This window comes from Pongo pygmaeus, chromosome 19 (genome assembly GCF_028885625.2).
Source record: "Pongo pygmaeus isolate AG05252 chromosome 19, NHGRI_mPonPyg2-v2.0_pri, whole genome shotgun sequence".
NCBI lineage: Eukaryota > Metazoa > Chordata > Mammalia > Primates > Hominidae > Pongo > Pongo pygmaeus.
Window position 1 is genome coordinate 78,733,132 of NC_072392.2, and position 14,289 is coordinate 78,747,420.

The 14,289-nt window shown below is 48.3% G+C and overlaps 1 pseudogene; it reads right to left on the bottom strand.

Moving 5' to 3' along the window:
- Positions 1–216: 216 nt before the first annotated feature.
- On the bottom strand, positions 217–2,857 carry LOC129017900 (C-Jun-amino-terminal kinase-interacting protein 1-like; annotated as a pseudogene).
- Between the last annotated feature and the right edge of the window lie 11,432 nt (positions 2,858–14,289).

The following is a 14,289-nucleotide window of genomic DNA, read 5'->3' on the forward strand; positions in this document are numbered from 1 at the left end:
TAACCTTATGGTTTTTTAATTTTTATTTTCTTTCTTTCTTTCTTTCTTTCTTTCTTTCTTTCTTTCTTTCTTTCTTTCTTTCTTTCCTTCTTTTTCTTCTTTCTTTCTTTCATTTCCCTCCCTTCCTCCTTCTTTCTCTTTCTTCTTCCCTTCCCTCCCTCCCTCTCTTCCTTCCTTCCTGCCTCCCTCCCTCCCTTTTCTTTTCTTTTTTTTTTTTTTGACAGGAAATGGCACTTTAATAGTTGGGGCCAGGGTGACAGGACCAAGATGGGGCTAGCCTGTGTCAGTCAGGAAGCCTCCCTCTCCTGCTGGGACAGGGCCTTGTGGCAGCTCCTCCTCCCCGCTGAGGTCCTAGGCCTGCCACAGGCCAGCATGCCAGTGAGGTCAGTGGCAGGAGCCACCCAGAAGCCCCGCAGATGACGGAGCTGAGAACAGGGACTTCACTTCCATGTGTTGCCATTTCCTCACTGGAAAGTCCTTGGGAGGTGGCTGGGCTCAGCCTGAGCTAAGGCTCTTCGGTGGGGGTTGGGGCAGGGGCTGGGCGGGCACTTGCAGGTGGCACAGGCTTCATCAAGGCAGGACACAGGCTTCATCAAGGCAGGAGCCAGAGCGCCCGAGCCCTGGCAGGGGAGGTAAGGCCCAGGATGGGGCAGGGCCGTGTGCTCCTGGAACGGACATCCTTCTCTGCCAGAGACCTGCTCCCCAAGCCCTGTCCCTCCCAATCCCCAGGCAGCCCACTCTGCCCTCCATAGATGAATCTAATCCCATATATTACAATAAACTGCATTTGCCTCTCCCCATCGCCCCACCCTCCCCTACCCTGGGCCAGCGGCCCCCACTTCCTCATCCCCTGGCAGTGGCAGGTGCCCCTCCTCAAGCAGTGCCACATCCTGTCAGCAGCCAGCTGTCCTGGCACTGGCCTGAAGGCCGGGGGACGCAGAGGGCGGGGCTGCGCGGTTACTCCAGGTAGATATCTTCTGTGGGGCGGGTGTACTCCACAAACTGCTTGTGAAACTGCTGAAATGCTCTCCCCACGGACTCTGCCAGGGCTTTGGTGGAGTCTTCAGACACAAAGACGTGGCAGGCAAACCGGTGGTCGGCGGGGTGCTTGGTGATGAACCCAAAGTACTTGTTGTTCTTTGGATGATATCCGCAGAAAGAGATGTTTTTTAACTGGAAAAAGTGGCTACATTTATTCCCCTTGGCCTCCTGGGAGTCATTGGCCTTGACACCTATCTTCACACCCTGCGCGCTGATCTCCAGGACACAGCTGGAGGGCGGGTTAAAGTGCACAGTGAGCCGGTGGGTGGTGGCAATCTTTTGCATAGCGGCACAGAAGACGTGATGGCCCTTGTGATAGAGAACCCAGACTGAGCCCAGGAACTTCACCCGGAACTGGTCCACCCAGTCACTGTTTTTGGCCAGGGCTGCCATGTGCTCAGGGTCCTTGGTGACCTCGATGGCGTAATAGGCAGGAAAGACGCCCTGGGCACCAGTGCGCATGTTGTAGGCCTCGTAGCAGTAGTCATCAGCCTGGAGCTCCACTAGCAGAGGGTCATCCACTTCCAGCTCAAGTTCGTCTTCGTGTCGAGGCACAAACCTGAATATGGCCCGGTGGGTCTGCTCCTGCTCCTCCCCGTTGATGATGCAGGAGAACAGCCCGAAGGACTAGGCACTAGAGGAGCGGGAGCGGCCACTCATGAAGACGTTCAGGAACTTCATGGAGAAATGGACCTCGGGTTCGTCAAGCGTGGAGTCCTCGGAGAGGCAGGCAGGAGGCTGGGGCAGGGGGGCTTCCTCATATTCCTCTCTGATGGCTGACTCATAGGGCAAGGAGACGGAAGCACAGTTGTGGTAGACGGTGGCCGAGTCACTTTTGTCACTGTAATCTCCGAAGCACAGCCGCAGGCTCACCAGCTCCAGCCGCGCCTGCTCGTCTACCACCAGCGTGTACTTGGCAGAGTTGTAGGACAGGGCGCTGGTGTCCGAGCTCAGAGAGGCCCGTGGAGGTGGCGGCGGCTCCCCCAGGGTCCCCCGCCACCCTCCGCCTGGGGGCTCAGCCCGCTCTGGGGACGACAGGCAGTCGAAGCCCTCCTCCTCTTCACTGATGGAGGGGTGCGGCCGCCCTGCCGTGGAGAGGTAGGCGGCAGGGTCTAGATCGGAGCTGACCCACATCCAGCTCCGATGTGGGCGGCAGGAAGGCGGAGGTGGGCTCTGCAGGGTCTGGGGGCCTCTGCACTGGGGTCAGGTAGATCTCCTCAGTGGCCTCCAGTCGCACATCGGCCTGGTAGTGGATTCGGTCTCGATGCGAGTGGCCCCGACCCCCAGGCAGGGCAGCAGGGGGACCACCCGGAGGTGCCATCTGGGTGGCTGTGCTGCGGCGGCAAGGGCTGTCGGTGGAAGTGCCTCGATCTGTGGTGGGGGCGGGGCTGCTCTGGGGGGGGCAGCTCATCGCTCAGGCAGATGTGTTCATGCGGTGGTGTCTGCTCCCCGGTCTTCAGAGGTGAGGATGATCGAGACACCCGATCCTGCCAACTGTGCTTTTTGCCCAGAGAATTATTATTCAGCGTGTCCTGAGACCGCGGCACCTGCGGAAAGAGGTAGAGCGTGGTGGGCCGTTTGGGCCGGTACGTGTCCCCGCTGCCCGGGCCCTGGCTCTGGCCTTGGCTCTGGCCCTGGCCGCGGGGCGCGGGCTCCTGGCCGGACTCGGCCTTGGGCGGCCCCGCTCCCGGCCGCCGGGCCGCGCGCTCCTCGTCTTCGTCCTCCTCGTCTTCCTCGGCCCCGGGAGTGTCACCCGTCGCGTCGATCAGGTCCATCTGCAGCATCTCGGCCTGCAACCGGCTCCCCGCGCCGCCGCCGCCCGCAGAGCCCTCCCTTTTCTTTTCTTTTCTTCTTTCTTTCTTTCTTTATTCTCTTCACGTCCCTCCCTCCCTCCTTCTTTCCCTTTCTTCCTTCCTTCCCTCCTTCCTTCCCTCCCTCCTTCCTTCCTCCCTCCTTTTCTTCTTTTTCTTTCTTTCTTTCCTTCATTTCCCTTCCTCCCTCCTTCTTTCCCTTTCTTCCTTCCTTCCTCCCTCCTTTTCTTCTTCTTTCTTTCTTTCCTTCCTTCCTTCTTCTTTCTTTTCTTCCTTTCCCTTCCTCCCTTTCTCTTCCTCCCTCCTTCTTTTCCTTCCTTCCCTCTCCCTTCCTTCTTTCTCTCTCTTTTTCTCTCTCTTTTCTGTCTTTCCTTTCTCTCTTTTCACCTTCCTTCCTTTTTTCCTTCCTTCCCTCCCTCCCTCCTCTTTCTGCCTCTCCTCTTGCAAAAAAGAGTAAGCAAAGACATAGTATCAATATATTCATTTACCTCAAGGACTGAGAATAATGAATTTACTTTATGCAACTATGATTCTTCTTGTCATTTATTCAAGAAACTTTGAGATTCATTCCCATTATAGCTAAACACTCTTGACACTGGGAATATAAAGATAAATAACTCACAGTCCCCACCCTCAAAGGTTTATAATAGAGTAGGAGAAGGGAAACAGTAAACAAAAGTTTGAAGTGTGATATAGTGAAATATATATATTTGGTCTTTGACCTTATTTCCTCATATACACTCCAAAGTGATATCTTCTTGTATGCAAACAAATTGACTGGTAGCTTCAGGATGGGGGCTGGCAGCAAAAGACCAAAGCAGGATTAGAGGGTTGGGACTTTTCTTCCCCACCCCTCAACCTCCCAGAAGGTGAGAGGAGTTGAAGATTAAGTTCAGGGACAGAAAAAGCTGTACTTGAAAATTCAAGGCCTTGAAAATGCAGAATTAAGTTTGAATACGAAAGGGAATAATAGACCCAGTGCTTTGGGAGGCTGAAGCAGGAGGATCCTTTGAAGCCAGGAGTTCAAGACCAGCCTGGGCAAGGTAGGGATGCCCTGTCTCTACAAAAAAAATAGAAAAATTAGCTGGGCATGGTGGCACATGCCTTTAATCCCAGCTACTTGAGAGGCTAAGGTGGGAGAATCATCTCAGCCCAGGGAGGTTGAGGCTGCAGTGAGCCATGATTGCACCATTGCACTCCAGCCTGGGTGACAGACCCAGCACTTTGGGAGGCCAAGCCTGGTAGAACGCGAGGTCAGGAGTTCAAGACCAGCCTGGCCAAGATGGTGAAACCCCATCTCTACTAAAAATACAAAAATTAGCCAGGCGTGGTGGCAGGCGCCTGTAATCCCAGCTACTTGGGAGGCTGAGGCAGAGAATTGCTTGAACCCGGGAGGCAGAGGTTGCAGTGAGTCAAAATCATGCCGCTGCACTCCATCCTGGGCAACAGAGTGAGACTTCGTCTCAAAAAGAAAAAAAAAAAAAAAAAAAAAAAAAAGAATAGGTTTCCTGTGACCAATTTCGATATTATTTATTTTTAGCCAAACTTATTGACCCAGAATGACCAGTTTAGATAAATTGTGGTCCTGGGATGGAACACAAAAAAAGTGGAATTTTATTAGAAAAGGAGAAGGGGAATGGCTATTGAACATTGATGTTGTGTTCAGTATAGTGAGGGTTTTTTATTTTGTTTTTTGAGACAGGGTCTTAGGGTCTTGCTCTGTCTCCCAGGCTGGAGTGCAGTGCAGTGGCATGATCGTAACACTGTAGCCTTGAACTCTTCAGGCTCAAGTGACCTTCCCACCTCAGCCTCCCAAGTAGCCAGGACTACAGGCATGCACTGCCACACCCGGCTCATTTTTCAATTTTTTGTAGAGATGCGATCTCATTATGTTGCCCTGGCTTGTCTCAAACTCCTGGGCTCAAGCAATCCTCCCACCTTAGCCTCCCAAAGCACGGGGATTACAGGCACAAGCCACTCCACCTGGCCTGAACTTTCTTATTCTAAGGATTTGCAGAGTTTCTGTTTAAGCCATTATCTTCAAATAATGGTTTTAATTTCTTTTTAATCCTTATGTAAAATACCTTATTTCTTTTCTTTTCTTTTCTTTTGAAATGGAGTTTTGCTCTTGTTGCCCAGGCTGGAGTGCAATGGCACGATCTCGGCTCACCACAACCTCCACCTCCCAGGTTCAAGCGATTCTCCTGCCTCAGCCCCCCGAGTAGCTGGGATTAAAGGTATGTGCCACCATGACCTGCTAATATTGTATTTTTAGTAGAGATGGGGTTTCTCCATGTTGGTCAGGCTGGTTGCGAACTCCCAACCTCAGGTGATCCATCCATCTTGGCCTCCCAAAGTGCTGGGATTACAGGCATGAGCCATCGTGCCCAGCCCTATTATTCTTTTTTAAAATTTTTTAAAAATTGAGATGGGATTTTGCCATGTTACCTAGGCTGGTCTCAAACTCCTGGGCTCAAGCAATCCTGCCACCTCTTTCTCCTGAAGTGTGGGATTACAGGTGTGAGCCAGCGTGCTCGGCTCTTTATTTTATTTTATTTTATTTTTTGAGAAAGAGTCTTGCTCTGTCACCCAGGCTGGAGTGCAGTGGTATGATCTCGGCTCACTGCAACTTCTACCTCCCAGGTTCAAGCGATTCTCCTGCCTCCCTCTCGAATACCTGGGATTACAGGTGCCCACCACCACGCCTGGCTGATTTTTGTAGTTTTAGCAGATATGTGGTTTCACCATGTTGGCCAGGCTGGTCTTGAACTCCTGACCTCAGATGATCTGCCCACCTTTGCCTCCCAAAGTGCTGGGAGGGCGTGAGCCACAGTGCCCAGCCTTTTATTTTTTATTTTTATTTTTAATCTGTCTTGATTGTGCTTCCTTCCTAAACAGTTTTGGCTTTGTGATCACGTAAACCAAGAGTCACAAACTGAAATGCCATCAAGGGGCCAAGCAGGTAACAAAATTCAAGGCATACAGGCTCAATGTCTTAGTCACCCCAGGCTACAACAGGATATCGTAGACTGGGTAGCCTAATAATACAGATCATTTTCTCATGGTTCTAGAGGCTAGAAAGTCCAAGATCGAGGTTCCCAAAGGGTTAAGTTTCTGGTGTTGATGCAGGGCAAGTAAGCCCCAAAACTGGGGCTTAGACTGAGAGGGTTCTTGGCTTCACCCAGGAAATAATTCAAGGGCAAACTGAAGGTATTAGAGGCCAACTTTTTTTTTTTTTCAAGACAGGGTCTCACTCTGTCACCCAGGCTGGAGTGCAGTGGCTCACTGCAGACTCTGCCTCCTGGGTTCAAGTGATTCTCCCGCCTCAACCTCCTGAGTAGCTGGGAGTACAGGTGCACGCCAAAACACCCAACTAATTTTTTTTGTATTTTTAGTAGAGATGGGGTTTCACCATGTTGACCAGGCTGGTCTCAAACTCCTGGCCTCAAGGGATCCACCCACCTCAGCCTCCTAGAGTGCTTGGATTACAGGCATTACCTACTGCACCTGGCCTAGACGCCAACTTTTATTGAAGCGGTGGCCTACAGCAACAGCAGAGGGACTGCTCCTTGCAGAGCAGGGCTACCCTATAAGGCAGTGTGACCAGAGTAGCAGCTCAGGGCAGTTCTGCAGTCATATTTACATTGACCTTTAATTATATGCAAATTAAGGGGCAGACTATACAGACGTTTCTAGAAAAAGGCTGATAACTTCTGGGTTGTCAAGTTGTTGCCATGGAAAGGGGTGGTACGCTGAGCACAGTGGCTCATGCATGTATTCCAGCACTTTGGGAGGCCGAGGCAGGTGGATCATGAGGTCAAAAGTTCAAGACCAGACTGGCCAAGATGATGAAACAATTTCTCTACTAAAATTACGAAAATCAGTTTGGCACGGTGGCAGGCGCCTGTAATCCCAGCTACTCGGGAGGCTGAGGCAGGAGAATTGCTTGAACCCGGGAGACGGAGCTTGCAGTGAACAGAGACTGCGCCACTGCACTCCAGCCTGGGTGACAGAGTGAGACTCTGCCTCAAAAAAAAAAAAAAAAAAAAGGCGGGGGGGTGGTAACTCTGGGTTCTGTCATAGAAATGGTAAACTGACATGGCGCACTGGTGAGCGTTTCTTACGGAAAGCTGCTTTCACCCTGTCCCTGTTTCAGCTAGTCATCAATTTGGTCTGGTGTCCAAGCCCCATCTCTGGAGCCCAGTTCCACCTCCTACCTCAGCGTGGGCTTTATTACCTGGCTTGCCTTCTTGAAGTGGCCTCATGTGGCAGAGAGAAAGCTAGGGAGCTCTCTGGGTTCTCGTTTCATAAAGACACTAATTCTAATAGATCAGTGCTCAGCTTTATGACCTCATTTGACCTTAATTACTTCCCATAAATCTCTTTTTTTTTTAGAGACAGAGTCTTACTCTGTCACCCTGGCTGGAGTGTAGTGGCATGATCTTGACTCACTGCAACCTCTGCTTCCCAGGTTCAAGCAATTCTCCTTCCTCAGCCTCCTGAGTAGCTGGGACTACAGGTGTGCACCACCATGCCTGGCTAATTTTCGTTTTTTTTTTTTTTGAGATGGAGTCTTGCTCTGTCGCCCAGGCTGGAGTGTAGTAGTGCAATCTTGGCTCACTGCAACCTCTGTCTCCCGGGTTCAAGCGATTCTTCTGCCTCAGCTTACCGAGTAGCTGGGATTACAGGCGTGTGCCACCATGCCCTGCTAATTTTTGTATTTTTAGTAGAGACAGGGTTTTCCCATGTTGGTCAGGCTGGTCTCGAACTCTTGACCTCAGGTGATCTACCTGCCTCGGCCTCCCAAAGTGCTGTGATTACAGGCATGAGCCACCGCACCCGGGCCGGCTAATAGTTCTTTTTTATGAGACAGGGTCTCACTCTGTCACCCAGACTGGAGTGCAGTGGTGTGATATCTGCTCATTGCAACCTTTGCTTCCCAGGCTTAAGTGATTCTCTTGCCTCAGTCTCCCAAGTAGCTAGGATTATAGGCTCATGTCACTAGCACCAGCTAATTTTTGTATTTTTTTGTTTGTTTTGTTTGTTCGTTTGTTTGTTTTTGGAGTCTCGCTCTGTCTCCCAGGCTGGAGTGCAGTGGTGCGATCTCGGCTCACTGCAACCTTTGCCTCCTGGGTTCAAGCGATTCTCCTGCCTCAGCCTCCCAAGTAGCTGGGACTACAGGTGTGTGCCATGACACCTGGCTAATTTTTTTTTTTTTTTGTATTTTTAGTACAGATGGGGTTTCACTGTGTTAGCCAGGATGGTCTTGATCTCCTGACCTCGTGATCTGCCCACCTCGGCCTCCCAAAGTGGTGAGATTACAGGTGTGAGCCACTGCACCCGGTCAAGTTTTTATATTTTTAGTAGAGATGTTTTTAGTAAAGATGGGGTTTCACCATATTGGCCAGGCTGGTCTTGAACACCTGACCTCAAATGATCCACCTGCCTTGGCCTCCCAAAGTGCTGGGATTACAGGCTTGAGCCATCACATCTGGCCCCACAGGTAATACTTAATGATGAAAGACTATAAGTTTTTCTCCTAAGATCAGGAAGAAGACAAGGATATTCACTCTTGTCACCTCTATTCAACATTATACTTAAATTTCTAGCCAGGAAACTAGCAAGAAAAAGAAATAAAAGCCACACAAATTGGAAGGGAAGAAATAAAACCATCTGTATTTGCATATGACATGATCTTGTATGTAGGAAATTCTAAGGAATCCACAAAACCGTTAGAACAAGTAAACAAATTCAGCAAAGTTGCAGGTGTAAGAGTGATATAAAAAAAATTGGCCTGGCGCAGTGGCTCACGCCTGTAATCCCAGCACTTTGGGAGGCCTAGGTGGGCAGATCATGAGGTCAGAAGTTTGAGACTAACCTGACCAACATGGTGAAAACCCATCTCTACTAAAAATACAAAAATTACCTGGGGGTTGTGGCACGCACCTGTAATCACAGCTATTCGGAGACTGAGGCAAGAGAATCGCTTGAACCTGGGAGGCAGAGGTTGCAGTGAGCCGAGATCACACCACTGCATTCCAGCCTGGGCAACAGAGCGAGACTCTGTCTCAAAAAAAAAAAAAAAAAAAAAGTAAATAAATAAATAAATTGTATTTCTATACAGTAACAATTAGCAAGCTGAAAATGAAACTAAGAAAATTCATTTACAATATTGTTTACAAACACACAGGAATAAATTTGACCAAAGTGCTAGACCTTTTTCTTATTTATTTATCTTTTGGTTCCTAAAGAATCCACACCAAACACAAAATAAAGCAAAATCTTTCCTTTTTTTTTTTTTTTGAGACAGAGTCTCACTCTTTTGCCCAGGCCAGACTGCAGTGGCGCTATCTTGGCTCACTGCAAGCTCCGCCACCCGGGTTCACGCCATTCTCCTGTCTCAGCCTCCTGAGTAGCTGGGACTACAGGCGCCTGCCACCTCGCCTGGCTAATTTTTTGTATTTTTAGTAGAGACGGGGTTTCACCGTATTAGCCAGGATGGTCTCGATATCCTGACCTCGTGATCCGCCCGCCTCGGCCTCCCAAAGTGCTGGGATTACAGGCGTGAGCCACCGCGCCCGGCCGCAAAATCTTAATAGTAATAAATTAATTTTGCAAAGTTGGAGGATACAAGATCAACGTACAAAAATCAGTTGCTTATTTATTTATTTTTTAAGAGACAAAGCTGCACTATGTTGCCGAGGCTAGAATGCAGTGATCATTTACAGGCACAATTATAAAGCACTATAGCCTCAAACTTATGGCGTCAAGCAATCCTCCTGACTCAGCCTCCCAAGTAGCTGGTACTACAGGTGGTGCACCACTACACCTGGCTCAGTTGAATTTCTATACACTAGAAATGAACAATCCAAAAATGAAATTAATAAAACAATTCCATTTATAATGGCACCAAACAAAAAAAAACTTAGGAATAAATTTAACCAAGGAAGTGCAAACTACAAAACATTATTGAAAGAAATTAAACTTAAATACATGAAAAGACATTGTGTGTTCATGGATTGAAAGACTTACTACTCTTCACATAGCAATGCTTCCCAAATTGATCTACAGACTCAACACAATCTCTATCAAAATCCCAACTACCTTTTTTGCAAAAATGGACAAGCTGATTCTAAAATTCACATTAAATTGTAAGGAACTTCAAATAGACAAAACAATCTTGAAAAATAAGAACAAAATTGGAAGACTCATACTTCTTGATTCAAAATCTAATTCAAAGTACCAGTAGTTGAGCCCCTGGACACTGGCATAAGGATTGACATATAGATCAATGGAATAGAATTGAAAGTCCAGAAATGAGTGCTCACATTACGGTCAACTGATTTTTTTTCTTTTTTGAGACAGGGTCTCACTCTGTCATCCAGGCTGGAGTGCAGTGATCAAGGCTCACTGCAGCCTCCGTCTCCCGATCCCCTTGCCTCAGCCTCCTAAGTCACTGAGACCACAGGCATGTGCCACCACGCCCAGCTAATCTTTTTTTTTTTTGAGACAGAGTTTCATTCTTGTTGCCCAGGCTGGAGTACAATGGTGCAATCTCGGCTCACCACAACCTCCGCCTTCTGGGTTCAAGCGATTCTTCTGTCTCAGCCTCCCTAGTAGCTGGGATTACAGGCATGAGTCACCACGCCCGGCTAATTTTTTATTTTTAGTAGAAATGGGTTTTCTCCATGTTGGTCAGGCTGGTCTCGAACTCCCGACCTCAGGTGATCCACCTGCCTTGGCCTCCCAAAGTGCTGGGATTACAGGCATGAGCCACCATGTCTGGCCCACCCACCTAATCTTTTTAATTATTATTTTTAGAAATGGAGTGTCCCTATATTGCCCAGGCGGGTTTTGAACTTCTGGGCTCAAATGGTCTTGTTGCCTTGGCCTTCCAAAATACTGGGATTACAGGTGTGAACCATGGTGCCCAGCCAAGGTCAACTGATTTTTAACAAATATGCCAAGACAATTCAATGAGAGAAAGTGTAGAAAAAAGAGTCTTTTCAAACAATGGTCCTGGGACAACTGGATACCTACACACAATAGAATGAAGTTGAACCCTCACCTCATATTATCTATAAAAATTAACTCAAAATGTAACAAAGCCTTTGTTTATAAAACATTTGTTAGACTGAAAAGTAGAATTTTTTTTTTTTTTTTTTTTAGATGGAGTCTTGCTCTGTTGCTCTGTTGCCAGGCTGGAGTGCAGTGGCATGATCTCAGCTCACTGCAACCTCCACCTCCCGGGTTCAAGCCATTCCCCTGCCTCAGCCTCTGGAGTAGCTGGGACTACAGGTGCGCGCCACCACGCCCAACTAATTTTTTGTATTTTTTTTTTTTTTTGAGACCGAGTTTTGCTCTTGTTGCCCAGGCTGGAGTGCAATGGCACGATCTTGGCTCACTGCAACCTCTGCCTCCTGGGTTCAAGCGATTCTCCTGCCTCAGCTCCCAAGTAGCTGAGATTACAGGCATGTGCCACCATGCCCGGCTAATTTTTTTTGTATTTTTAGTAGAGACGGGGTTTCTGCATGTTGATTAGGCTGGCCTCTAACTCCCGACCTCAGGTGATCCACCCACCTCGGCCTCTCAAAGTGCTGGGATTACAGGCATGAGCCACCGTGCCCAGCCCAGTTTTTTGTATTTTTTAAAATAGAGACGGTGTTTCACCATGTTGGCCTTAGAGGAAAACATAGACATACATCTTTATGACCTTTGGATTAGCAAGTTTTCTTAGATACGACACAAATGTTTAACACAGAGCTCCCATATGACCCAGTAATTCCATTCCTAGGTATATATGCAAGAGAAATGAAAACAGAAAAACTTAAAACACACAGACATATGGCGAAACCCTGTCTCTACTAAAAATACAAAAATTTTGCTGGTGCGGTGGCTCACGCCTGTAATCCCAGCACTTTGGCAGGCTGAAGAAGGTGGATCATTTGAGGTCAGGAGTTTGAGATCAGCCTGGACAACATGGTGAAACCCCATCTCTACTAAAAATACAAAAATTAGCTGGGTGTGGTGGCACATGCCTATAATCCCAGCTACTCGGGAGGCTGAGGCAGGAGAATCTCTTGAACCCAGGAGGTGGAGCTTGCAGTGAGCCAAGATCACACCACTGCAGTCCATCCTGGGCAACAGAGACTCTATCTCAAAAAAAAAAAAAAAAAAAGAAAGAAAGAAAAATTAGCCAGGCATGGTGACAGGTGCCTGTAATCCCAGCTACTTGGGAGATTGAGGTGGGAGGATCAGTTGAACCTGGGAAGCAGAGGTTGCAGCCAGCCGGGATCATGCCACTGCACTCCAGCCTGGGCGACAGAGTGAGACTCCGTCTCAAAAAATAAAAATAAAAATAATACACACACACATATACACATACACCTCTTTATTTCTTCAGCGAGACCTGAAGATATATATCCATAACATAAGAACAGGATGCTATAAAAAATAAACAATAAGAAAGCAAGAAAAACTGTCATAAATTAGAAATATGATAGCCAAGGCTGGGTGCAGTGGCTCACACCTGTAACCTTGGGAGGCTGAGGCGTGTGGATCACTTGAGGCCAGGACTTTGAGACCAGCCTGGCCAATATGGTGAAACCCTGTCTGTACTGAAAATACAAAAATAAGCTGGGCATGGTGGCCCAGGCCTGCAATCCCAGCTACTCAGGAGGCTGAGGCAGGAGAATCACTTGAACCCAGGAGGTGGAGGTTGCAGTGAGCCAAGATCAAGCCACTGCATTCCAACCTGGGTGACAGAGTGAGAACCTATCTCAAAAAAAAAAAAAAAAAAGAAAAAAAAGCCAAAATTAAAAATTCAATAAAAAATTTGAAGGTTGAAGAAATCTCCTAGAATGTAGTATTTAAATTCTTTTTCTTTTGAGACAAGGTCTTGCTCTGGCTCCCAAGCTGCTGTGCCGTGGCGCCATTCTAGCTTACTGCAAGCCTCAAACTCCTGGCCTCAAGCAAGTCTCATATCTCAGCCTCTCAAAGTGCTGGATTATAGGCATAAGCCACTGCAGCTGGCCAGAATGTAGAATTTAAAAGGTGTTGAAAAATAGAAAAAACAAGAAAATCGGAGGATTGAGGTTGGTTGAAGGCAGAGGCAGGGGAGTAGCTTGAGCCCAGGAGCTTGAGTATAGCCTGGGAAACACAGAAACCCCATCTCTATAAAAAAAAAAAAAAATTTTTATTTTTTTATTTTTTTTATTTAAGAGGGAGTCTTGCTCTGTCACCCAGGCTGGAGTGCAGTGGTGCGATCTTGGCTCACTGCAACCTCCACCTTCCGAGTTCAAGCAATTCTCATACCTCAGCCTCCCATGTAGCTGACATTATAGGTGTGTGCCACCACACCCGGCTAATTTTTGTATTTTTAGTAGAGACAGGGTGAGGGGAGTGTTGAGGGAGATGGGGCATGGCAGGGAGGGGATGGCGGGTTTCACTATGTTGGCCAGGCTGGTCTTGAGCTCCTGGCTTCAGGTGATCCTCCCACCTCAGCCTCTAAAAGTGGGATTACAGACGTGAGCCACCGCGCCCAGCATTTTTTAAATTTTATTTTATTTTATTTATTATTATTATTTTTTTAGACAGTGTTGCTGTGTTGCCCAGGCTGGAGTGCAGTGGTACAGTCTCGGCTCACTGCAACCTCTGCCTCCTGGGCTCCAGCGATTGTCGTGCCTCAGCCCCCCAAGTAGCTGGGATTACAGGTGCACACCATCATGCCTGGCTAACTGTATTTTTAGTAGAGATGGGGTTTCACCATGTTGGCCAGGCTGCTCTCAAACTCCTGGCCTCAAGCAATCAACCTGCCTCAGCCTCCCACGGTGCTGGGATTACAGGCCTGAGCCACTGCACCAAGCCCCAGCTCCAGATTGTGAGTTTCAGAGCCAGGCTAGATAGGATTCAGACTCAGATCTGTGAGATTTCTGCTGCTCAGGCTGTTAACCAGTGACTCGTGGTCTTTTTTTTTTAGGCAGAGTTTTACTCTTGTTGCCCAGGCTGGAGTGCAATGGCTCGATCCCCGCTCATTGCAACCTTCGCCTCCCAGGTTCAAGTGATTCTCCTGCCTCAGCCTCCCAAGTAGCTGGGATTACAGGTGCCCGCCACCGTGCCTGGCTAATTTTTGAATTTTTAGTAGAGATAGGGTTTCACCATGTTGGCCAGGCTGGTCTCAAGCTCCTGACTTCATGATCTGCCCACCTCGGCCTCCCAAAGTGCTGGAATTACAAGCGTGAGCCACCGTGCCCTGCCTGACTTGTGGTCTTTTGAGATTATTTCTGATGTCCCATAGACATTTCAAAAGCAAAATGTCAAAAGCTACACTTGCCTCTCAAATCTTGATTCTCTCGGTGTGATAGGCACCCTCCTTCCCATCTTCCTTCGCTTCCATGGGTCACTCAAAGCTGAAGACCTGCAAGCCATCTCAGGATCC